The 26293-nt window shown below is 36.5% G+C and overlaps 1 long non-coding RNA gene and 1 other non-coding gene across 2 annotated transcripts; both read left to right on the top strand.

Moving 5' to 3' along the window:
- Window positions 1-542: 542 nt before the first annotated feature.
- On the top strand, window positions 543-634 carry LOC147515892 (small nucleolar RNA snoR8a). Its single transcript, XR_015214682.1, has one exon. It is a non-coding gene; the product is annotated as a small nucleolar RNA snoR8a (small nucleolar RNA).
- Window positions 635-8839: 8205 nt separating this feature from the next.
- On the top strand, window positions 8840-11314 carry LOC147515893 (uncharacterized). Its single transcript, XR_015213547.1, has 3 exons — window positions 8840-8905; window positions 11062-11143; window positions 11265-11314. It is a non-coding gene; the product is annotated as an uncharacterized LOC147515893 (long non-coding RNA).
- The last annotated feature ends 14979 nt before the right edge of the window (window positions 11315-26293 follow it).

Below are 26293 nucleotides of genomic sequence, written 5' to 3' on the forward strand. Positions count from 1 at the left end.
TCATCTTCGATGAAGTTAGTAGAGGTGGAAGAAGTTACCGGATTTGTATTTTGAGATCATCGTGATATATTTTTGAGACTTCCCATTAAGGATCTTATGTGTTGTAACTTGTAAGTGCATTATGTAAGACCTGGTATAAATTAACAAGGGATTCTGAATTCATTAATATGCATTTGAAGAGCACCTTTGTCTCATCCGGCTTCACATTATTCTTGAACCGAAAAATGGCTATACCTATATCGTTCCTAATGTCTATTATTCGAATGGCCATTTGTTTCCTAATTTATATTATCTTTGATCCCCGAAACTCTCTCGTTCTTGATCGATAAACAGAAATGTATCCCCATTCCATTGAAAAACCTAATATTGAGAAGTGGATATACTATAGTTGGTTCTTGCAATGGTTTGCTTTGTATGGCTTCAACTGACATTACTTTGTATCAACTGACATTACTTTGTATAGATACTCCTATGAAGTATCTATACCGATATCCATTTATAATCCAATCACGATTAAAAAGAGATAAGAAACTGGTTTATTGGCGGTTGCTATGATTATACAAATTCCTCGTCTTGACTTGCTAATGCTATTGCATGACCAGGACTCCATATACACCCATAGAATATGAGCATCACCACTTTGCCAAAATAGTTTCACATTTTTTTATTTTTTTAGTTCATTTTTCTTATTTGGTTTTGTTTGAATAATTTTATTAGGTAATTGATTTTTAAACTTTGATTGGAGTTTTATTTTTATTTGTATTTTAACTTGTATTTTCGAAGTTTGGGGCTTTTGAAGCGATTAATCGGTGGAAAATTCTATAATTTTCACAGAAAAAGAGGGTATTTAGGACAATTCATTATTCTTAACTAGTCGGTGACGCCTTTGTTGGTTGACTCCTTTTGACTGTCAATCAAGTTGGGGGAAATCCTAATTTCAATTATTATGGGGGTAATCCTAATTTCAACTAGTGGTAGGGGGGGGGGGGTATGTCAATATAATCCTTAATTGTTTTACCCGACTAGAACTCTCTCAAACCCTATTCAAACCTAGGGTTCCAAATATATCACCCATGAAGATGAAGACGACGCATCTGGTTCGATCTTCGATTAAACGGGCGGTATAACCGTTATTTCTCTTCCTCACTTGAAATTTTTTCTACTTATTGTCACTCGGTTTGGGAATTTGATTTTGGATGATTCAATTGAGGAGCTATTGTTGCAGAAGTCAGTTTTTCAAGTGTTGGGTTTCATGTTTAGGATTTTTGTTAATAAGTCTTGGAAAATAATAAATCTTGTTACTTTGTGAAGTTGTTGTGTCCGTCAGGTCAAGTAGTGTGTAGTAGAAGAAGTAGTGGTTTTGGAAGATGAGAAGGTGGACATGGGGTTCATCTCTCGTTACTTCGGTCGGGACCCTGCTACTGTCAAGCTCAACAGACACTTAATCGGCAGTGTGCGTCCTTTTCTTCTTCCCTCACTTGGAAATCTCTACTCTCTTGCAGTCGTCCGAGTTTGATTTCTTTGTCTGCTGAGTAGCTGGTATTAAGCCTGTTTACTTAGCATGCCATTTGTTTGTAACTTTGTCTGTGCTTAACCTTTTATGTGTGCCTTATCTGGATTTCTTTTTTAATCATCTCTTGATTACTGTTATGATTGTTTTGTAATAAATTGCAGTCTCAATTCTTGACAAGTGGAGCCCAAGGAGATGGACAATGAATTGTCCCAATCACAGTATGATGTGGTTCATATAATGCTCGCAAAAAATTTCTCTTACAAACAAAATCAGAAACTATAGAAATGATGGATCTTCTGGGCTCTACAAGTGCTACAGAACCACCAGAAATGGATTAAGCTTAATGTTGACCAAACAGGCTTCTACAGAGTAAAATATGATGATGAACTTACAGCCAGACTCCGACATGCAATAGAAGCCAATCACCTTTCTCCAACGGATAGATTTGGTAAGATGATTGTTCACTATGACAGGCTAGCTTCTGCAGTATAAAAAAACTCAGTCATTTTATTCTTTCTATCAGGCATTTTGGATGATTCATTTGCTCTGTTTATGGCTTGCAAACAGTCATTGTCTTCATTGTTCAAATTTTGATGAGCTTACATGGAGGAGCTTGAGTATCTTGTCTTGTCGAAATTGATCACTTTGTAATGTTGATCTCCATAGTTTGTATGTGCTTGCTCTTCCTAGTCTATGCTTCCTTGGCGTTAATTTCGGTTTTCGATTTGTCGGATGAATAAGAAAGTTGCAAGGATTGTCAGCGATGCCGATCCCCGAGTTGTCGAGTATATCAAACTATTCTTGATCAATCTTTTTTTCAAGATTCTCGGAGTAAGTCTAATATCTTCATTCCATTAGTACTTAAAACATACTTAAATATTATTATTTTTTTTACCGGTAAAACTGATGTGATTCTAGATTAAACCATTTATTTTCGTACTTGTTAATAGTTCATGATCCTTAGCCTAAAATGAATTTTGTCTATGTGCCTTAACCCTTTTTACGAGAAAGTTTTCGAGAGGCCGCTAACAATGGCTTGCTTGGTCCTCCTTAAATGTCTCTAGAACTAGGACAAAATGTAATGAATATAACATTCTTCCCTATTTAACTCACTTTAACTTGAGAAAGTGTCTGCTTTCTTGAACAAAGTACAAAAAAACTCTGCGGATTTACTCTTATGTATCCATGTTTTCTACATGAAAAGATTCAAAGCATCAAATGATGAAGTTAAGAAAAAAAAAGTTTACACCAGAATGGTCAATTCCTCCCGAACAATACTAGGTAAACTATGTAGGCTCTGTTAGCTTGCGATGATAATCTATTTCTTGATTCTTCTACCTGCATTGTTTATTGTTTGACCTAAATTCATGATATGAGATTATAACATGGTGTGAAACTATCATTTTTATTTTTATTTTAATATAAAATGAGTATTTCCTTGTAACATACTTGTTATGCACTGTCTCTCCTCCATTGAGATGCTCTATAAATATCCAAATTCTATTGAATCCCTGGACCTGGACTGCTTTAGTTTTGTTGGGTAGAGATTTTAACTTTCTTTCTTTTTCTAACTTTCCCTTGAGATCTCTTTTACCGCAAATGATAAGCCCCGACACAAATCTTCTTCTCAACATTGAAGTGATTCTTTGATGCTGTTCAAATATATTTAATGTTAATGGCAATGTACATCTAAATGATCACCTTAAGTGGGTTGTGTCTTCCATATGGAATAACTTTTCATTAGTTCAATATCAGAATCTCCAAATGCTTTTTTGATTTTTCTCCAATAGTTAAGTCTTTTCGGGGAACAATATTCCATCCACATCTTCAATTTGGAATGCTGCTCTTTTGGAAGAAAAGAATGTGTCTTCTTTTTCCAGCTTTGTGGTACATACCATTTCTTTCCCCATGGTTTTAAATTTAAACATTTATTCCTAGTTATGCTTCTTTTGCAATATAGTATTTCCATCTTATTTGAATCAGCTATGTCTTCTTTCCATTAAGTTTTTTTCGTTTTTAAAGTCTGCTTACAATGATTTCCTCTGGCATCTTTTGAAATTACTATGATATACATTTTTTTGAGTTGTGTGAGATCAGAAAGAGTGAAACCTTCAGAATTCATGTAGTTGTAACTTGTAAATATGGACTCAACGTATTTACGTCAATACAAGGAAAGTGTCGATTCACGATCACATTGTTTTTCTGCAGTCTAGATGGTATCTTGGAGCTAAAACCAATGAGTTTGTATAATCGCCTTCTCTTGCATCGCTGGCTGGACATTTTCGGTAGTTTTTTTTTTATGTTACAACCCAACTTCTTTCTTCATTTTCATATCATAATTATATTTGAAAGCTATAGCCAGACTTAAAATTTCTAAATCTTTTTGCATAATTATTTGATATTGCCGATCATATTTGTTTCACCCATCTGTCTTTACTACAAGTTCATTCTAGTGACTCCGTGAAATTTTTTTGGTACTAGATTGGCTCATAAATCTGTTGGTGAAGGAGATGACCGCCATTTAATCTTAGAGGGATCCCCTGAGTCATCAATGTATGTTGATCCCACAGTCGAATGGAACATTGGTTCATAGATTACTTTTCTTGAATGTTTCCTGTTCATGTTTGGAATTGCAGACCATCAGTTCTTGTCTTTGATATCCTGTGGCAATGTAATGACTATCAGTCTCCTGCTGCATCCCATCAACTGTTGAGGAGAACAAAGGCTTTACCAGGTAGTGCATTTCCCACTTCTCTTTGTGCTTAGTATCAGTAGTTTTAAATAACAATATTGAACTCGACGTAATATATGTCCACGAAGCTTGACTTTGTACTTATTAAAAGTTTGTCATTTTTCACATTGTCATGTGCTACAAGCATTACATAGAACTTATAGCTTTGTTCTACAACGTACTGTATCTTTGATAGAGTGAATGGTATAAACACATAGATTGGAAATTGTATGCATCCTTTTATATAAGTGATTAACGAATTGTCATAATTGTGTACTTTAATGTCTTACTTTTCCTAATTATGATATCCTTCTCACAAAATTCAGTTTGTTACCAGTGTGATTGACTTTTTCTTTTCTTTTTATTTTCTTTTCTCTTTATTTAAGCAGCAAAGAATAATCCAACATCTTTGGGGACTACGCTGGAGGAAAGAAGCAGCTTATCTTTCGCTTTCGTGAGCGGATCTTTTCTCAAGAGAATGGAGGGATAAGAGAGTCAATCCTTTTGAAAGCTGCGGAATGTACCTATATATGGTTGCGCGGCTGATTGCTCATGCACTTGTTTGAAAAGAATGAGGAAACCTCAAAGAACCCTCATATTCATGCAAATGCTTCGGGTGTCAAAGACGATAAGGAATTTGAAGGTCAGGAGATGCTTCATAATAGCACATTCTCTCTCCTTTATTCTTATATAGTAACTCTCACATGTTGTGCTTTGACTCATCCAGATGAGAAATTTAGAACTGAAGGAGACATACACGCAAGATGAACTTGACGATGTTCGACTCTATATTATTCAGTTCATCCAGAAAAATTGGGTGTTTCAGCCGGAAGCGAATGAGGATGAGTTTTAGCTATGTTCGGACCCCTCCAGTTTAATTTATGAGTCTTACCTTTTTAATTTATGAAAAGAAATTTGAAGTTTCTTTTCTTAGTGCACTCAAAAAATTAATGGAAGTTTTTTTTATTTTTTTATTATTATCTTTTTTTGCAATGTTTGATAGTTTATTGTACATTTTGGAATTTTTTGGGAAGATGAAAATGTTATGCGAGGGTGCCGTAGGTAAATTTATGCAGAGTTCGGTTTTAAGTGGAAGACTGTTACTAGCATTATTATTAAATAAAAAATATATATATATACCACGGTTTGGCATAAACCGTAGTATTTAGTATAACTATATACCACGGTATTATAACACATACACTAATATAAACCACGATTTCAATAGCTTATATGCCACGGTTCTGTTGACAACTGTGGTATATAATGGGCATACAAACCACGGTTCTTTGAAAAACCGTGCTATCCGTTAAACATATATACCACAGTTTTGTTATTATTATATACCACACCACCTATTGTCACGGTTGCATAACAGTGGTAAATATATTTATACTACAGTTAAAAACAGTGGTATAAGTGTCATTCTGTAGTAGTGTGCATGCACGCACTTCGAGGCATTTTCCACTATCTTATATGTCATCCACGGTCGGAATAGAGTGTTTTATGGATCATTGGATTGGAAATTCTCTCCTGATCATTTCCATATCTCATTCGCAAAAATCGGACCGGTAACGAAGCGGCAATTTTGATTTGAAGTTTCGCAAAAAATCGGAAAAAAATCACAAATTTCGATTTTGGGCTTGGGCCCAACCCGCGCCCACCGACAGCGCGACCGCGCCCTTACCTTAACCAATAGTCGCGATCTTCTTCCTCCATTCCGCCATTAACGCCCAAAAGCTTGAAACCAATAAAAAAATAAAATAAAAAGAAAACCTAAATTAACCCACGCCCCCAATTCAAATCGATTTCTAATCTAACCTAAAAGCTTCCCACCACAACCACCACCGATTTCCATCACTAAAAACAACCGAAAATTCAAAATTTTGGTGCTGCCGCGCCACCACTCCTCCACCACCACATCACATTTAAACCCCCACTACATTCCAAACTTCCAATGGCTCAACAACGCCGAATTTTACCGGAGCAAGCTTTTACCGCCGACCACTTCGCACCGTTTTACGGTGACGAGATGATCAGTCGAGACTGGAGTAGCTTGTGGTACTCGACTGAAGCCTATTACCACGAGGACTTAGTCCGACGGTTCTAAGATACGAGGGAGTTGGAAGGGATGAGGATTTTTGTAGTTGTGGCGAAGAGGCGGAAGGAAGTGACGACTGGGTTGTTGGCTGAGATTCTAGGCATTTCGCCTAGAATCCATCTGGATGTCACCCTGCAAGAGAACCAACATAATGGGGTAGAGCCATTGATGCACGAGACAGTTATTGGAGGCGACTACAATGCGAGATCGCATTGTGTTCGACAGACTTCCTTTAGGACCAACCACCGGTGGCTCTGACCCGATGGATTGGTCAAACGCGTCGAGGAAGGAAGGGGAAGGTCGGCGACATTGGCCTCGAATGCCTCCACATCTTATGGATACTCCGGAGCGGAAGTATGACTTCTGCATCTTAGAGTTTTATCGAGCATGATTAGGGGAGTAGGGAGGTCTGTTGCCCCTCCCCCGTGTTGATAACAAAGATCATCTTTGAAGTTGAGAGCGGCAGCGATCGATCGGACATACATCACCCTCCACCGTAACCCTCGCATCTATAAGGAGTGTGTCCAACGGGTTTGGAGATTGGCTGAGGATAGAGAAGAAGAAGAATAGGATGGTGGAGCTGAGAATGAAGAGGAGGCTGGGGGAAATCAGGATGCCTCGGAGGATGAGGAGGACTTGACATGTTTTGGACGAGGATGCCTTGGAGAGGTCTTTGGTCGATCTGAGAATGCATGGCTGTGATCCATCGTGGCATGCGTTCGCTCAACACTATCTGTGAAGACCTCCAGACTCGACATGCAACGATGCATCATAACTTCGAGCTCCGTACCCAGAGAGAGGACGAGAGGTGGGAACAGATGAGGGCCGAGCTAGAAGCTCGCGGCGCCCGATTCGGGATGTCGAGATCGATTCCCACGCCCCGTCGCGGGGACTCTCCTTCTGAGGATACACCCTCGAGACACGAGCGCCGTCGCCAAAAGACGAATGGTGCTGGTCCATCAGGAGCTCAGGAGCAGTCTCCAGAGCGTGTGCCTTCCGCCACCAGTTCCGGAGTAGCTAGGGATAGTATAGTTTGATGTTTTATGTTTTATTACTGTCATTTATTTTTATGTAAGTTTATTTCCGTAAGTTGAATTTTGTAGTGAAATGTACTCCGAATGAATTATTTTTAATATAATGGGTTATTTTCATTATGCGTGGTTGTTTAATATTGACCCCACCACTACACCATAATAGGATATTTGCAACACGCACCTTTTTTGATTTGCAACGCTTATTTAGCGTTAGTAAGTTTCCAACGCTTATTTAGCGTTGGCAATGTTGTAAAGCGTTGCTTTATTTGGGTGAATTTCCGGAATTAATTGCTAACACTTAAAAAGCGTTGGAAAAGTGTTACAAGCTTAAAAATTTCGCGAACAGAGATAAACGAAAAAAATCGAAATATAAAACATAACTTTTCTTTTTCTCTACTCTCTCTCTCTCACCGCCGCATTATTTTCGCACTCCTCAAAACCTAATTTTCAGATTCAGTAAAATTGGAATGGGAAGTGAGTTATACCGATTTTAAGAAGAAGAAGAAGAAGAAGGAGAAGAAGAAGAAGAAATATCCGTTATGTTTCAAGTAATCGATAGTTGTATTTATATATCGAGAAGAAGAGTAGCAGAGATAACTCAAGCCACGTGTTTTTCTAGGGTTTTCTTGAGAGAGAGAGTGAAAGAGAAGAAGAGAAAAGAGGATTGAGCTGAAATAAATAAAAATGGCAAGAGCAGGTCGAGGTAGATTCACGCTCTCGTTCACGCTCGAATCTCTTCTTCGGTTATGATGATCGGACGATTGGTTCATCATCACGCTCCCGCTTCTTCTTCGGTTCAGATTCGCCCGCTCCGTCTCAAAATCTTTCTCTTCATCTTCTTCTTCTCCTTCTCGTGGCGCGCCGGTTTCGCTAGCAGTAGCCCTCCACTCAAAAAAAAAGGTTCATTCTTTAACTCAATTCAAATTCTATCAAATTCTATTAAATTCTAATGAGAATAAATTAGGATTTATAATTTTTATAATTTTTGTGTGTGTTTTATTATTGAGTAGTCCTAGTGGAGTAGCTTGAGGCGCAGGGACGGTCACGGTAGTAGCTAAACGAGCTTCACCAGCTCCTAGGTAGGTTTTGAATTCAAGTTTTTTTCGATTTAAATGTATATTGTTTGTTTAGATTATTTGTTGTGGTGTGGTTGTAATTTTCGGGAAGGCTTCTCCACTTCTTGAATCTGTAGTTCTTCACGTTGATCGGCTCACTAGGAATGTGAATGAAGGTCATTTAAAAGAAATTTTTGGTAAGTGTTTACAGAGATTATTTACAAAATCTTAAAATGCTTGCCTTGTAAATATCCGCTTCAAAGCTTGTAAATATTTTGTCGAATTTAATAAATAACAAGAAGCAGATATATATAGAGAAGAAGCGTAAGCGAGGAGCCGGAGGAGGCGAGGAGTAGGAGTAGGACTCCTCCTCCTCCTAGATCCGGGAGAACTTCGTACTACTAACGAGCGATCTTCCTCTTCTTATCGCGATGCTCCTCCTTATCGAAGGGATAGTCGTAGGAGTTACAGGTATAATTTACATTTTTTTTACTTGATTTTGGAGAAGTGCTTTTTGTGTGTAATGATTTATAGAAGCTGCAGTGATTTCCTCATAAGACAGTATTGGGTGATTTAAGTAACTCCCAGTTACAATAAAAAGGTTTTACTCATATTAGGCGAGAAAAGAAAGTGGTATGAAGTGAGCATCGAAGACTTCAGTCAACACATAAGGCAAAATTTGCTTGCACGATAGAAACATTTCCAGCTAAATGATTTAGTTAGTGCAATCCGAAAATTAGATATATACTCTAATGTCCTGTGTCCACATCGATGGGAACAATTGTCCCTAACTCCATATTGTTAAAGGTTTAGGAACAGTAAGTGTAAATGGGTGATAGCTTTTGGAAAAGAGTCTACATCGTCATTATTGGCGTACTTTTATTTTACAACCTAAGAGGCTAGGAGAAGTCGTTAGTTGGTCCGTGTTCTTTTCTTGTGTTTGCATTGGACAAGGAGAAGGTATGAATTTCAGACCAATTCTGCTTTGCTTGAATATTTGAGAATGTCGACCTACCAATTAGCCAGCGGGTACTTTTTAACTTATGTAAGTGAACCCTTCCTCACATGTAACGAAAAAGTGAAAAAATATCGTTTTTATGGATCTGAGTCTGTAAGAACACGATCACCTGATCTCTCGAAATGTTCAAGCACGCTTTTTGATCTGCATTGCGGAGGTGTTTCACTTTTGGAAAGATGGTTCAATTGTATATATAACTAAATTTCAGAAAAAATACCATGCCTTAAAGTTTTAAAGTTTTGGATTTGATCACTTTTGGAAAGATGGTTCAATTTTGGTTTTGATTTTGATTTGGTTTTGGATTCAAAGCTACAATGCTACTTCTTCTTTTAATTTTTCTGGCGATGAAAATTTCATTGAGATCATTGGAATTTTCTCCATTTTCTTGTAAGTAACTAGTCACAAAGCGATGTAGTATTCATTTGTAAGCTAAGAAATTTGACTGCAATATTCACGAAAGGCACATTTTAAACCCATCTGAGAGAATAATTACGAAGTTAAGAATTCAAAATGTGTTTTAGTATTCCACTCTGGTTTCTTGTTTAGTCAAAAGCATAAGATAACACTTTGGATTGTTTAGCATTCTTTGTTCTCTCTAACTATGAAATGATGCAACATGCAAGTGATTACTAAAACAGGATGGAGTATAAAGCTAAGTTAGCTCATGTAAACTACTCTACATGTTTTCTTCTTTTTGTTCTCTTTATTATGAGCTTTTTTCTGGAATGCTAGACAAATATCACTACATCTTTGGATCATATCATCTCATTTACTAGCAAGGGTATTTATGATTGCTATGCAATCATCGGTCTTATCTACCGTCATAAATACCTCATTACTTGCACGTTTAGGTAATTTTAGCTACAAAAGTTTGACTTGATTAGTAACAAAGCGATTACTCTAAGCGCTGCGGCTGTAAAATCCATCTTTTTTTCTTGCTTGGTGGAGTCCGTCTAATGTCTATGTTTTTCTTTCCGTCATACTCTTTCTCCATCCGGGGAAATTTTTTAGGTGGGACAATGAAATCTTTGTGATCCTTTTGTTTAATTCAGGAACCAACTGAAAAAGATCTTGAAACCTCTTTAGACAATTTTCATGTTCAAGGTCATAACCTTCACATCTTCTCTTCAATCCTCATATATTTTCTGTGTAGTAGACATTACAAGGGATATCGAGAAAATCATCTTGGTTCTTGTCACGTGTACCTTTTGGTACATTTTACACAAAAGATATCCTACTAGTACATTTGATTCCACATTGTTAAGGTTTAGCCCAATTGAAAACTTGGCAAGAATAAACTATTTTATTACTCGGGTTGAGGTACCCATTTCGGTCCTGTCTAATAAAACATGTAATTATGTGCGCCCTTGTGATACGCCACAAATACTATGGCGTAGGTGTTTATGTAACTTTTTCTTTTTTTCTTTTTTTAATTGTCTTGTTCTCTTAATGAAATTGTTGGGTTTCTATTATGCAAGACCGGCGGTCGTAAAACGGCTTCCTTTGCTCTTCGATCTGAGTTAGTGCATATCTGATCTGAATTGAAGTTAAAAGTAGAATATTAGTATTTTGATTTTCTTACATTGGATCTTGATTCGCACTATGTTAGGAAATCCAAATTTGGTAATGGTGTTGGTGGCAAACAAGTCTGATTTGGAAATAAAAAGACAAGTGAAAACAGATCGATGGAGGTATGTAATTCTTCATTTATACTTTTACATACTTTACATGTGCCAAAGTTGTTCGGAAACATGTTTATATTCGTTCTCTTTAGTTCCCCGTATGGAAGTTGATTTTGTTTAATATATGCAGATGGATGTATCAGAATTAATGGAAGGCGCTCATGAGTCGGGATCTACGCCACGCATGCCCGGACTGCTAAGGATTTTGTGAGAGGCAGCATTGGCAATCGCCCTTTCCGTCCGGGGAGGTCCGGATGTATCTCGATCTGCTCAAAAGGTAGTCCCCGAGGGTGCTTGAAGTGGTCAATGGGTAATGCGAAATTCTTGATGGTGGTCCTTTCGGGGTATTCCTCCCGGTTTTAAGCATGGATTTGGATCGGGAGATCTCATGGTATGTGGATGTAGTGTCATACCATGTAGTGCTATATGTATAAGAAAGTATCTATCGAAAGTCAGTAGGTTATGTGGATGTAGTGCCATCAACTGATGAGTGGTTGATGGTTAGTGTTCCTTTTCATAAACTTAATATATTTGCGCAAAATTATGCGCATGTTTTGTTTTCTCTGCGGGGATTCACTACGGGGCTCCAATTCATGTCGGTGTGCCAAATATCGATCAAAGGGGAAATGTGAGTTTTCTCGAAGAAATGGGTTTTGTATGATTTCAAATTTCATGAAGCAAGTCAAATTTTAATAAACTGCTATGCACTCAATGATAAATATGTTATTGCACTCATCAAAAGTATGGTTCAAGTTTTAACTTTCCTCGTGTATTCTATTTTTTCAGGATTATACTATCTTGCAATGAGAGACTATCGATGATTGACAATGGAATGTTTCAAGAGATTGCAAAGGTCAACGCCGGGAATTTTATTTGAAATTTGAAACCAAATATCGATTAATCCGGACCAATGGTGGAGCAGCTATCGGATGGATCGGGAGAGGGTGGTTGTAATTCAGCCATGAAAGAGATTGCTGGAGTTTATCGGATGTTACCTCCTTTGTTGAAGACAGTTCGGGAACAAACAGGGGATGGCTCCACCAACTTGGCTTGGCACTTTTGCAGATTCCGGTCTACCACTCCAGCCCTCACATTGACATGAGTTACGTCATGTTCTATGGTAGTAATAGATTTTCAGATTAGGTTTTGGTGGTAGATTTACGGATCATGCTCAATTGCTCAAACTTTTAAGTTTAAGCCCACCGCTAGCTAGCTAGTGTTTTCTTGTTTCGGTTGAGTAGGATATCTACATATGAGCAGCTAAACTTTTTATTTTCATCGAATGTTAGTATACTTGGCAACTTTTTAGTCAGATCATATATTAATGCTAGTGTTCTTTCATATTGGTTATATTGAAAAACTTTTTAGTCTGTATCATATATTAAGCATCGGGATGAAACAGTTTATTTACTAGTTTCATTTGCTAGATACAATCATTTTAGTGATTGAGGAGGTATGAAACAGGTTTATTTACTAGTTTTTTTTTCAACATATTAAACTATTTCTTCTTAATCACGCCGAGTGATGATATAGATCATCATACTCACAACATATTAAACTGTTTTTCAACATTTATTGTATTCTTGTATTTATTGTTTATTGTAGGTTTATTTGGTCTCGCTACAAAATATGAGAATTTTTTTTATTAGCAACCCATCAAAGCAACGGTTTATAACCGTTACAAATGAATTTTAAATTAATTTTTTTTAAATTAACTAACAACTTTGCAACGGTTACAAACCGTTGGTAAAATTTTTAACAAATTACCAACGCTTAAAAAGTGTTTGTGAAATTTCTGTTTGCAACGCTTTTTAAGCGTTGGAAATTTCTGTTTGCAACGCTTTGAATTTCTGTTTGCAACGCTTTTTAAGCGTTGGAAATTTCTATTTGCAACGCTTTTTAAGCGTTGCAAATATTTCCAACACTTTACCGACGCCATATTTGCAACGCTTAAAAAGCGTTGCAAAAATTATTAGCAACGCTTTTTTGCCGTTGCAAATAGCCAGTTATGGTGTAGTGCACCTTCCCAACTTGTTTGGGGGTGGTTTTATCTATTCCAGCATGATTTTTATATAACCCTCGTGTTAGAATTTATTGCGGAGTCAAGGTGAAAATATGGCTGTTTAGGCATATATATGAATAAGTATCATGGTAGGATGAAATCTAGATTAAATAGGTACATTCTATCATAAAATCAACCTAAAAGATACTTGGTTTGAATTAGAATCAAGAAAATGAGTTGTTTCCGTTTTCGGGTTTGGAAATTTTAGGATTTCCGGAAACTGCCGTAATTAGTTTTGGCAACTTCTTGATCCATTTTTGCAACTTTAAACCTATATAAACTTGATACAATCTATCCTCACAACTCACACTACACCTAAACTCCATCACTCACCTTTCACTCCCGCGATTCCCTCGTTTCGGCTCATTTTCCGAAGTTTACGCAACTCGAAGCTTTCGCCTCTAGGAGCGCACTTTTCGTGCTCAGTATATTTTTCTGAGTTTTTGTCGAGGCCAAGCGTCAAGCTGAAGCGACCGCTCAAACACTGGAAATTTCAATTTCTTCAGAGGCCAGGCCATGGCATATCGAGCGCGACTCGGCATACCGACTTCCGTGGACGGGAAATTTCCAGTTTTTCGTGCGTAGTATCCGGATCATTCGCAGCTATTCCAAAGCGTAATTTTGAGATGACATCTCCAACATTGATACCGGAACAGTCTTTCAAAGATTTGTTCCAAAGCACTACTTATGGTGCTTGGTTTCGCGAAGTGATCACATTCGTTGGCTGGGAGCCGCTTATGGTAAGATCTGATGCACTTTATTCTCCGACTCTAGCATCTTATTTTTACGATAACTGCATTTTCTTTGAAAGACCAGATGGAGAACAAGTGTTCTCCATCAATATTGATAATGAACCAATGGAAATTACCAGGTTCTTGCTAGCATTTGTTCTTGGACTTGCTATGCCCGCTGAAATACAAGATCCATGGTGCTATTGGGTAGACAATATGTATGTCTACACTTACGAGTTTTTGCATGAGTCGTATGGCGTGGGCATTTTCCGTATCGAGGACCAAGGGGAATATAACGTCGCCTTTGGTAGCCTGTCCATGAACATAGGAACTGTTATGTTTTGGATCATGCTAAACATTTTAGGGGAATGCGTTTTTTCTTACGTGAATGATGCCACTTGCAGCGTTTTCCTTGCTTTAGCCACGGGATGTATGTGTCATGACCTTCCCCGAACCTTGATGTCTAGTTTAGCTCGATCCCATAGCATGAGGCATAAGTACCTTCTTATGCCCGTTCTAGTTTCCCGTATTATGCTATGTTTCTTTTCTATTTTTTGTACACGCTTCACGGATTGGATTACAGTCGACACTGTCCGACCCACCAATAGTATCATTCGATCTTTCCGTGCAATGACTTGGCAAGGGTGGCGGATACAACCTCATCAGGTTGCACCCTACACCCCGTCAGACCAAGTGGCTCTTAATAGGTTAGCAATCATAGATGATAAATGGCAGGAAGCCTGGCAAATTATCATGGCATGGGAGGACACGAAGGAACCTCACTTCTTTATAGAAGAAGAGGATGAGGAAGATGATGAGTAATGCGGGGGGATAAGGTAAGTTTTCATTCTAGTTAGTGTCTGCTTATGTCCCAAGCAATTTCATTCTTGTTAACCCCATAATGGGTAGAACTCGTATAGAGTTGTGTCAATTTTTATTTCCTATATTAGTACGTTCTAACCTTGTTTTACAGATGTTCCTGAATTTCATGCTCTTCAATGGTATTTTTCCTACCCTCTTTATTTAATTGCTTTGAGGACAAAGCATGCTTTTTGTTTGGGGGCATAGAAACACGTGTAATTAAGGTATCTGTTAGGATATAGATATGTATAATATGCATTTGTTTTCTAGTTAAAATTTCAAAAATTCAAAAATATAAATAAATAAGTTATGCTATACACTTAGGAATATTGGTATTGTTTCTTTCTCTATGCTCTTAACAATCTAGAAGTCTCATGTAGCTGTTGCATCAGAATAATTGTTAGAAACTTAGGTTAATATATAGGCAATAATCTTTGCATCTATCTATAAATATATTACATGAGTATCTATGATTGTTAGCAGTAAGTTTCTGAAATCTAGGCTAGAGTACTTATTCTACTAATCCTGTGAGAATATAGCCTAAAGCCTTATATGAGCGAAACATTTGAGAAATGACACAAGGGAGAGGTAAAATCCGGATAGAGATATCACACGTCCACTTGCTTGATCACTATGCCATATCTAAGCGAGAATTTAGGCCCTCTTTGGATCGATATAGCCAGAAATTCAAACCTATGAATTATTTTCCGCTAGTAAGCCCCTCTCGAGCCTTTCTTTAGCCTTCCATAAACCACAAATCCTTTACCCCGTTACAAAACAAAAAAAAAAAAAATTCAACCCACCCAATTTAGAATAAGTCCGAGAATAGAATGAGGAAGAAAGAAGAAGAAAAACCACGTGTAAACAAAAGTTAGTTAATTGCTTCAGAAAATAAATAAAAGAAGTTTCCATCCAAGGAAAAGAAAAATAAAAATAAAAATAAAATAAAAACTCCAAAAATAGAATAAAAGGGAGTCAAAAGCCAAAAAAAAAAAAAAAAAAAAAAAAAAAAAAAAAAAAAAAAAGAAAAATATGGCTAAGGATGGAAACAAAGTGTAGAAGCAAAAGTAAATAACAAGGTTTTCTCTAGTTACATAATATGAAGACTCTATTATCTCAGACTTGTCCTTTTTGAATATCCATTTCCTTCCTTCTTAAACCATCTCCTAATCCCCGTAACACCTAATAAAGACCTCTAGCTCAATTAGGAATATGTTAGTGTGATAGTAAGTGGCAGATGTGTTTGATCGACTCCGGCTTCCTTGTTGTCATTGAGATTGTAAGGTAAAGTGTGCCCTTGTGCACTAGAGTAAATAAACTTGAGTGGAAAAATCAGAGAGTGTTGTATCTTGACTATTATTGTGAGAACCTACTTAAGGACGCTTATTCGAAGTTTCAGTAAACGGACCGCTAGACATTTCATAGTATTACTCATTGTATATATGTTTATTATAGATGATTGATTATTATGCATATATTAGCTTAGGTTTTGACTTGGGTATTCTTGTTCATAGCTAGTGAGATGTATAGATAGTTTGGAGCATGAATAAGGAAACAATAGTTTTATTTCTTAGTCGTTGTAGTATAGATGAAGTTTGTGAGTACCTTCACTGGAAAACTCTCACGAGGCTATAACTTGTCCACTAGGGAATTCCTAGTGGTTTAAGGCCTTGTTGCATATGGTCAATGCAATCGCACTCGGCGAAACGAGAAGTAGATAGAACTCTATTTTTGGTCACTTATGTTAATTTCTCATCTTTGCTTGAGGACAAGCAAAATGCTGTTTGGGGGTGGTTTGATAAGAGCTCAAAACTGTAGTTTTAACCCTTTAACAGTCATACTTTTAGACCAATTATGTGAGTAATAATTAAGAGTTAACACTGATTACGTGTTTTTATGCATTTCAGGCTTCAAAGTCCATTTTGTGCAGAAATGTGCCACTTTAGCGAGATAAAGGAGCAAAGGTCGGTTACTAAGGAATTCCGTGATTAAAGGCCAAGTTTCGAGAAGACAAAGCCTTTCTAAAAGCCAGGTCAAAAGCTGAAAAGTCGATGCGGGCAGAAACAACACACAAAGTCAGCAGAACTTCCGAAGGACATATCTTTGGACTCAGACCTCAGAATGGGGCCTACCTTATGTCAAAACAACCGGCTCAGAAAGAGCTTTCCAATGGTCTAAGCCTTGACCCAATTAGAGGAGCAAAAGTGGACGAAAAGTCTGTTGAAGCCAACTGCAGCTGAAGAGGCCTTTTTGGACTGAAAGAATTGGGTTTTGGGCCTGATTCTCTGGCCCAAAACATGGCTCCAAGCCCATGCACGATTTTTGGATCTGAATGTATAAAAACAAAAGCTTGGCTCTTTGTTAATGGTAGATAATTAGACCTAGAAATAGATTAGATTAGTAGCCTCCATTAATGAATTATAGATCTAGTTTTTCATGTAGATTAATTAAGTTTAGTTCCATTTCAATTATTGTATTAGATTAAACCTTTGAATCTTGTTCTTCATTTTGATTAGATCAATAAAGTAGTATTTTTATCAATTTCGATTTTTGTCATTTCCATTTGTAGATCTAATTTCAATTCCTGTCCATATTTCATTTGAGTCATTAAATTAGATTTCATTATTGATTAATTAAGTAAATTTCAATTCTTTATATCATGTTTAGTTTAAATGTAATCGGAAATGATTGCGTAATGATTCTAGGCTAAACCTCCATTAGAGGGGGTTGAGAAGCCTTGATGAAAGCTTGATTCCGATTAACGTAGATTCGTCGTAATTTCCTTTCCACTCTAGAAACGTTTAGTTCACCATGAGAATGGGTTTAATCGTTCACATGCTAGTTATTAATTGGTAGAAATGCCATGTGTAATTAGGGATTAGGAAGAACCAATTGTTCGCGGAAGCAGTTCAATCGGATTACTTAAGATTTGTAGTTATTAGGATTAAGTCGAGTTAAGGTGGAATCAATTCCCCTCTAACTCCTTATCATCGAATCAACGTAGCATTCCCATAGTTATTCCCATCGTCGACTAGTTGCATTTTGTGGGTAGTTGCATCGTAGTCTAGTTGCCTTTTCGTAAATCTCTCATTAGACCTTAAGTAGAGTAATTACACGTGATAACACAGCATGCGGAAGGACTAGGAGTGGAACGAATCACTCTACTCCACTATATCTCATAGGATTGAGAGTAGAATCTTTGATAAACATAGACCCATAAGATTAAGTTTAGTTTAACTTGCGTTTAGAGTTTCATCGCTTTATGTCCTAGGTAAAACTAATCATTTTATCGCTTTATCAATAACAAACTATGTAAACTCTACCTTCATTTATTTTTAATACAAATTTCCTACTTACCTAGCGGAAAATAAAAGGAATCTGGAAATTCTACAACCAAATCCACCCATAACCTGAAAATAAACAAACACCACCCATTGCATAATATAGAATACACAAAAGAACAGATTTTATAAGCAATTACAAAGAAATCGTCAACTGCAATACATGTTCATTCTTTTGCACACAACAACACAGTTCCTAACACCAAACAAAAAAATCCACCACCCAATCCTTCTAAAGCACGATATTAAAAAATATACCATCCTGTCCATCTATAAAATCACAGTAGAGTTACAATTTTAACATCAAACACCAAAACAAATTCTAAAAAATTCTAAAAACAATAGAAAGCCACCTTGACCAAACCAACAACATGCTCTTCAAAAGCCATCAAGAATTTTTGAATCGTAATTGTTGTGGTGGTAACTGGAGGATCTGAATTTTCAAGGTGGTTTCTTCTTTTCTTTTTTGTTCTATAATTCTACATAGTATTTGTCGGTTGTTTTGTCAAAATGAGGTCAATTTAATTTGATGTTGCATGCTTTAAAGCACAACCAACAAAGACATGACTCATGAGATGATCCCCCGCCCAATTGTAATGAAAACTCAAACTCAACCATCTTATAGTTCCTCTCGTCAAGAGGCCAATTAGTTTCTCGACACATAAGAAACTAATAAATATGTTCACATAAATAATAACTTTACAAACTAATACCTAAAAATCCACAACACAATTAAACATGCTACATAATCATAAAATTTCTCATCAACCACCCTGAACGAAAGCAGACGTATATTTCTCAATATAGCTTGGAAAGAGACAAATCCAATTGGGTGTGAAACTAGACTCACAGAGCTACAACTTACCTTAAGACCTTGAAAGCTAAATTTTATTCAGAAAATCACAGACGTTGACAGAACTTTCTGAACTGTCAGCACAAGAACTAATTCATCACTCTGAAGTAAAACAATCATAACTATCACTATATAACTTAGAATGGAACAAACCAAAATGGATATAAAACTGCACTCGAAAGTCTACAGCTTCTGTTCATACCAATCAAGTAAATTCCACATAAATATTTTAAGGAAGCTGACTAAATATAGAACATGAGCTGGAAAATCCTAGTTAACATAGCTGTGCTAAAATAGTTGTATCTTTTTCTATATATATTGGATTGAAACAAATCCAATTGGATATAAAAGTTAAGTAAGAGTTCTACAACTTCTATTTGAACCTCAAAACCTATTTCCTACACATAAATCCACACAAGTCAGCACAATAGACCACAAAAAGGAAAGACAAACAAAACTAAGTTATCCTATTTGTCATAATTTCAAACTCTACAAACCCAAGTTTCTAACTTTTAGAAACATATCAACCCCAAATCAATTTTAGTAGAGAAAACATGAGAATCAACTCACCTGAATCAAGTCTAGTCCAAATCAATTTCAAATCTGCCAATAATCAACTTTACTTTCTTTTCTTCTTCAATTAAAACTTTAGCAATACAACTCCCTTGATGTTTGAATTCCACCTTGGTACTAATTACATAAAGAAGAAGAAGAAACCATCAATGAAAAGTGCCCCCTAAATCTTTAGCTATTCAATGGGATAAAGTAAAAAACTAGTTTGTTTTTAGATGCATCAACCCATAAAGATATCACCTGATCTTCTTATAATCCCACAATGAGCACCTAATCTTCTTATAATCCCACAATACCCTGCTCAAATAGCACAACTTAAGTGAAACTTCATTAGATATCGAAGTGTCTGATTTACAAACTTGATAATATAAAAACTTCAAGAATCAACAATTAGACTAAGCAAACACCTTGATGATATACAATAGTTGCAAAGATTCTGTAAGTCAATAAATTTAATGACAACAACAGTTACACAAGAAGGCTTTGACCAAATAAAAAAATCCAACTGTCTAAGAAGCATGATGAGCTGCTATAATGAGCATCCTTGTCACACTAGCAGTAGAAGAAAACTGAGCACAACATCAAATAAGCTTACAACTTAAGGACTTCCATTTACACAACTTAAGTAACCAGGCAACAGTGCACATCATAGGGGAGAAGCCAAAGCCTGAGAAAGAATAGAGCACCCCCCACCCCCCACAAGATACAAGGCCTAAGCCTAGGGCACCACTACAAACTCACAGACAACACTTTCAACCCAGAAACCCTGAGCTACATGACTACGGTGTTCCTGTTTCTTTTCTGAAACCCAACAGTTCACCCCCCATCTTCAACTACCACATCCACTATATTGCAGTATCTTTTAAAAAATTCACTCAACAGAAGAATCAAGACATAAGAGGGTATTTTCACAGACAAATTAACTAAGATGACTAATATCATATAAGAAAAAGATAATATATATTAGTATAAAAGATTAAAGACTTAAAGCCTATTCATAACTACTCTATATACCAAACAATAGTGAACATCCATGTCACGAGGAAAAAATTCATCGGTAATGCTCTTTCTATTTTCCAATATATAAAAATGCAAAAAAATTTCACACAACAATAAAAACAATATGTAGAATAGAATGAATTTACGAGTATACAAAATTTCCCACGGCAAAAAGATATGCATCAACAAGTATATTTATATGCAAACAATTTAAGAGAATAACAAAGTAGAAATACACTAAAAAAACTTACTTGTCGATCTCAATAAAAACCTAGCTTGTAGTACGAATCGAACTGAAATAAAAATCCCTTTTCGAACTAGTTTAAGCACGTGTCAATCAACCCCAATTAAAGTGAAGACTCTAAGATGAACTAGGAAGTGAGGGTGCGATGGGAACTTCCATTTTTAACTTTTTCGGTAAGTATGTTGACGGTTCTATTTTTTGTTAAGTTATTAATTTTGGTTTTCTTTTTTTTTTGTTAAATTTTCGACGGTTCAGCAAACGCCATTGAATCCATAATAATAATAAAACAAGAAGAATGAAAAAAGGGAAGAAATTTACCTAGATTTGAAAAAGGAACTTTGATTTGAGTGAACTCTGGCAAAAGAAATTTACCCATTTCAGTTTAACAAACAAATATCGGACGAAAAAACTCGAACTTGAAGCTTTAAAGCATTGACTAAATATTATGGTTTGGGGGGGAGAAAGAGAGAGCTTACAATTTCACAGTAGAGGTCTTGATTCAGTGACAAAATCCACGGCTTGTTAGAACTTAGCAGTCACCCTTTTTTTTATCTCTTCTGTTTCCACTAGGGTTTCTAACTGGGTATAATGAGCGCGAGAATGAAAAATAGTGAGCGCGAGAATGAAAAATTACCCCGCGACGAGTTCTTGAAAATTCGAGCACTACTACTACCGTCGTGAATGCACTACACTAAAGCTCGTCCTTTATTTTACCTTAATGCCAATATACGATGAGCTTAGGTTATATAGGACGGTTCTTGCAATCCTACATTAAGGACGGTCAACACAGTCCTAACAAGGTGTCGTTATTAAGCAATTCTGGTGTAGTGTAATGAATTAGGGGGATTTGATTCCACCTTAATTTGACTTAATCAACTAGCGAGGAATTGCCATAATCCGAATTGTAATGCTTCCGCATAACAATTGGGTGTTTCTAATCTCTAATTGTTCATGGTAATCTCTACCAACTAACAACTAGCATGTGAAGCAATCAAACTCATTCTCATGGTGAACTAATTACTTTCTAGAATGGAATAGAATATTGCAAACTATTATATGCTAACAACAATCAAGTTTTCTGATAAGAGTCCAAAACAGTAGTTTTAACCCTATAACAATATTGCTTTTTGACCAATTATGTGATTAATAAGTAAGAGTCAGTACTGCTATCGTGTTCCTATGTATTTCAGGCATTGGAGTCGAATAAGTGCAGAAATGCGCTTTTTTTGGTAGGATAATGGAGCAAGGGTTGGTTGTTAAGAAGTTCTATGATTAAAGGCAAAGATTCAAGGAGAAAAAGCCCATTTAAACCCTGGTCAAAGATAAAAAGTCAGAGTCAACGCGGGCAGAAATAGCGCACAAAAGTCAGCAGAACTTTCGGAAGCCGTATCTTTGGACTCAGACCTCAGAATTGTGCCTACCTTATGTCAAAACGACCGGCTCGGAACGAGCTTTCTAATGGTCTAAGTCTTCACCCAATCAGAAGAGCAAAAGTGGACATAAAGGCTATTAAAGTCAAATCTAGCTGAAAAGGCCTTTGTGGACTGAAGAAATTTGGTTTTGGACTCGATTTTTTGGCCCAAAACATGGCTCCTCAGCCCATGCATGAAAAAGTGGATCTTGTCTCCATTTGAAGACACACGACTTAGCTCTTAAGCATCTAGTTTTTTTAGTTAGCAATTATCCAATAACTTTTTTTTTGGATCTAGTTTTTTACTTCATAGAATTAGTTTTCATTCCAATAGATTAGTTTTAGAACAAGAATGAATATTATTTAGAACTAGACCTAGATTAGAAAATAAATTAGTTTATACTCCATTAATTAGTTTTATTACCTTGTTTTGAATTCAGTTTTGAATCAGTTTATTGTTATTATTCATTAGATCAATAAAGTTAGTTAGCTATTGATAATTCTAGATTCATTTCATTAAATTATTTTATCTTTAATTCATAGATTTAGCTAATAATCATTACTAGTTTTAATTCAATCTTGTATGATTAGACTTTCATTTTAAATCAAATAAGTAAATTTATATGCTTTTATCATATCTTATTATTGTTTATATATAAATGATAGTTTAATGATTCAAGGCTAAAACGTCCATTATAGGGGTTTGAGGAAGCCTTGATAAAACTTGATTTCGATTAGCATAGAATAGTTCATAATGTTCTATTCCATTCTAGAAAGTAATTAGTTCACCATGGGAATGGGTTTGATTGCTTCACATGCTAGTTGTTAGTTGGTAGAGATTACCATGAACAATTAGGGATTAGAAACACCCAATTGCTATGCAGAAGCATTGCAATTCGGATTACAACAATTCTACGTTAGTAAATTAAGTCGAGTTAAGGTGGAATCAAATTCCCCTAATTCTTTATCTAGATTCGAACCTTAGTATTTTAATTATCATCTTATTATTTAGAACATTTCGATTACGTTATTTCCCATCATTGTTAGCATAATTATATAATCCGTACTCTCATTGACTTTGATAGAACTGATAATCTTAGTTAATGTGAATTCTAAAGAACTAGGAGTGGAACGAACTTTCTATTTGAACTATATTGTAATAGCATCGAGAGTAGAAAACTTTGATAATATTAAGCGTAAATCAGTTTTAGTTTTACTTGCTGTTGAGTCTCGTTACTTATTCGTAGATAAAACTATCATTTTTAATTATATCAAATGGCGCCGCTGCCATCTTAGTTCTATTTAGAATTGTTTACATTCGTATTGTTAGTCTTCACAAAGTACCATTAAACCCAACCACCCTTGTTTGGTTCTAGCCGTTATTGTCTGGTTCAGAAACTAAAAAAAAAAAATCCCAGGAAAAGCCTGAGTGCGCCCCACGCCCATCCAAGGCTAACTTTGAGCGCGCCCTGCGCTGAAGCACCTGGAACTCGAGTTGGACCTGAGCATGACCCGCGCCCTATCAAGGCAAATTTTGAGGGCCCCCCGTGCTGAAGCGCCTGTAACTCGAGTAGGACTTGAGCACTACCCGCGCCCTATCTAGGCTATTTCTGAGCACGACTCGCGACCCCTTCTGAACCGTCCAATTTTCACCGGTTAGTACAAACTTCCATTACTTCAAGTTATTCAGTGTTTCTAACTTGTTACACACACTGACCTCGCGTATACAAGACGTTATTCATAAGCGAAGCAAGGAGGCATTCAGGTACATTTTTCTTCCACTCTTTGCATCTCTTGTTAGAGGTTTATACTAGTATATCAGGATTTTTTTGAGTGTTGTCATGTTTAGTTAAGATTGGTCTTAGCCTTGCATGAGATTAATGTCAGGTAAAAGAGAAATGCCTAACGTAATCTGTCGTGAACGTCAACACACAAACCTATCTAGTATATCATACACTACACCTGATATAATGGTTGAAGAAAGAGAGTCTCCTCTCTCTGACTTTTACAAAGCCTTGAACGATAGCCCAAAATCTTGCATCGTTCTTGCAGACCCAGTGGGGGATTTCCAAATCCCCCCAAATATATTTAATTTGTTACCCATTTTTCATGGGTTAGACCATGAAAAACCTTATTAGCACATGCGGAGGATTGAACAAGTCCTTACCACATTCCATCATCTTACGGTCGGTGCTGAACAAATTAAACTGAGGGTGTTTTCTTTCACCCTAGCCGATAAGGCGGCATCTTGGTTAACTGCCCAAACATCTAATTCTATGGACTTATGGGCCAAACTTGTTCAACTATTTATGGAACATTTTTACCCACCATTGAAGACAGATGAAATGCTTTCCAAGATTTATTTTTTTCGACAGAATCCTCATGAATTCTTTTCAGAGGCTTAGAACCGTTTCACTGACCTTCTTATAGAGTGTTCAAATCATAACCTGGCGAAAGACACGTTAGTTCGTGCCTTCTTAAAAGGACTGTTACACTACCATAAAGAGGTCCTTGATATAATGAATGTGGGAAGCTTCCTCAGTAAAGGAGCCTCAGAGGCTTATAAATTTTTAGAATATCAAACTAAGCGTAATAATAACTGGGGGTGTAGTGAGGATATCTCCCACTCCGCTGGTTCTTCTTCAACAGTTAAGGCCGCCGGTATGTTTGAGATTAAATTCGATCCTGAGCTTAAAACTCTAATTGAATCACTCACTAAAAAGGTAGAAGCTATTTCTATTCAACAAAAGCCTATCCCCGTCACGAATATCAACTCTATTCCATGTGATTTCTGTTTGAGTCCTGCGCATCCCAACTCCTATTGTCCTCTATTCTATAAACAACCATCCGCACAGCCGGACAATGTTTGTTCCATTAATAGCAAACCTAACGCACCTTGGAGACAAAATCCTAACTACGGTTGGTGATATAATTAACAAGTTACACCTCCAGCGTATAATAATCAAAATGTTAGGCAAGCAAATAATTACAATCAAGCTCCACCGAGACAAGAACAAGGACAAGGTAATTATAATAATTATAACAATAATAAATATAATGCTAATAGAGGTATCGTTCCGGTTAATCATAACTATCACAACCCACTTGTTAATAATCAACGTGAGATAGTTCCTATCACACCACCTGTAACAACTACTCCTCCACAACCGGATCGTTTCGATTCCTTTATGCAAACCCAACAACAGATTTTACAGTCCATCCAACTTTCCTTGCAGTAGTTTACCCAAGAGAAAGTACAGCCCAAAGGTGTGTTTCCAGGTCAAGCGATACCTAATCCTAAAACAACGAACACAACCTTTGAGGTAAATGGTAATACTAGTAATGAAAATGGAAACGTAGGTGAGCTAAATGCCATCACCACTCTCCGTTCGGTCAGAGTGGTTGATAACGCCATAACTATGCCTGTAGTTACCCCACCAGTAGTCCCTACACCTAATATTTTACTAGATATCGAAGTAGTAACTGAAGATCCTACCTCTCTAAAATTACCAGTTAAACCACAACCTAAAAAACAAAAGGCCAAGGTTAAACATCCTGTTGATCCATATATTAAATATAGAGAGAAACCATCGTTTCCCCATAGATTAGCTATGTTAAACAATGATACAAATTTTGATAAGATTAGGGAGGTTTTTAAAAATCTAATGATAAACCTACCTTTTCTTGAAGCGATTAAAAAGTTACCTCACCATGCTAAGTTTGTCAAAGAGTTGTGCACTACTAGGCATAAGACAAATATTCCTAAAGATTCTTTTTTAATTGAACAGTTTCCAACTTTAACCGAACATGATGGAATCGTTAAGTACAAGGACCCTAGTCGTCCTACTGTACAATGTACCTTCAGAGATTCCCACACGACGACTGCACTATTAGACATGGGGGCGAGTGTTAACTTACTACCGTATTATTTATATAAACAACTAGGTCTATAGGAAATGCAACCTACTAAAATGACGTTGCAATTAGCTGATCGGTCTATTAAGTATCCTAAGGGTGTAGTTGAAAATACACTTGTTAAGGTTTAGGATTTCTACTATCCTGCTAATTTTGTTATCCTCGGTAC

Source organism: Coptis chinensis, chromosome 2 (assembly GCF_015680905.1).
Source record: "Coptis chinensis isolate HL-2020 chromosome 2, ASM1568090v1, whole genome shotgun sequence".
Lineage (NCBI taxonomy): Eukaryota > Viridiplantae > Streptophyta > Magnoliopsida > Ranunculales > Ranunculaceae > Coptis > Coptis chinensis.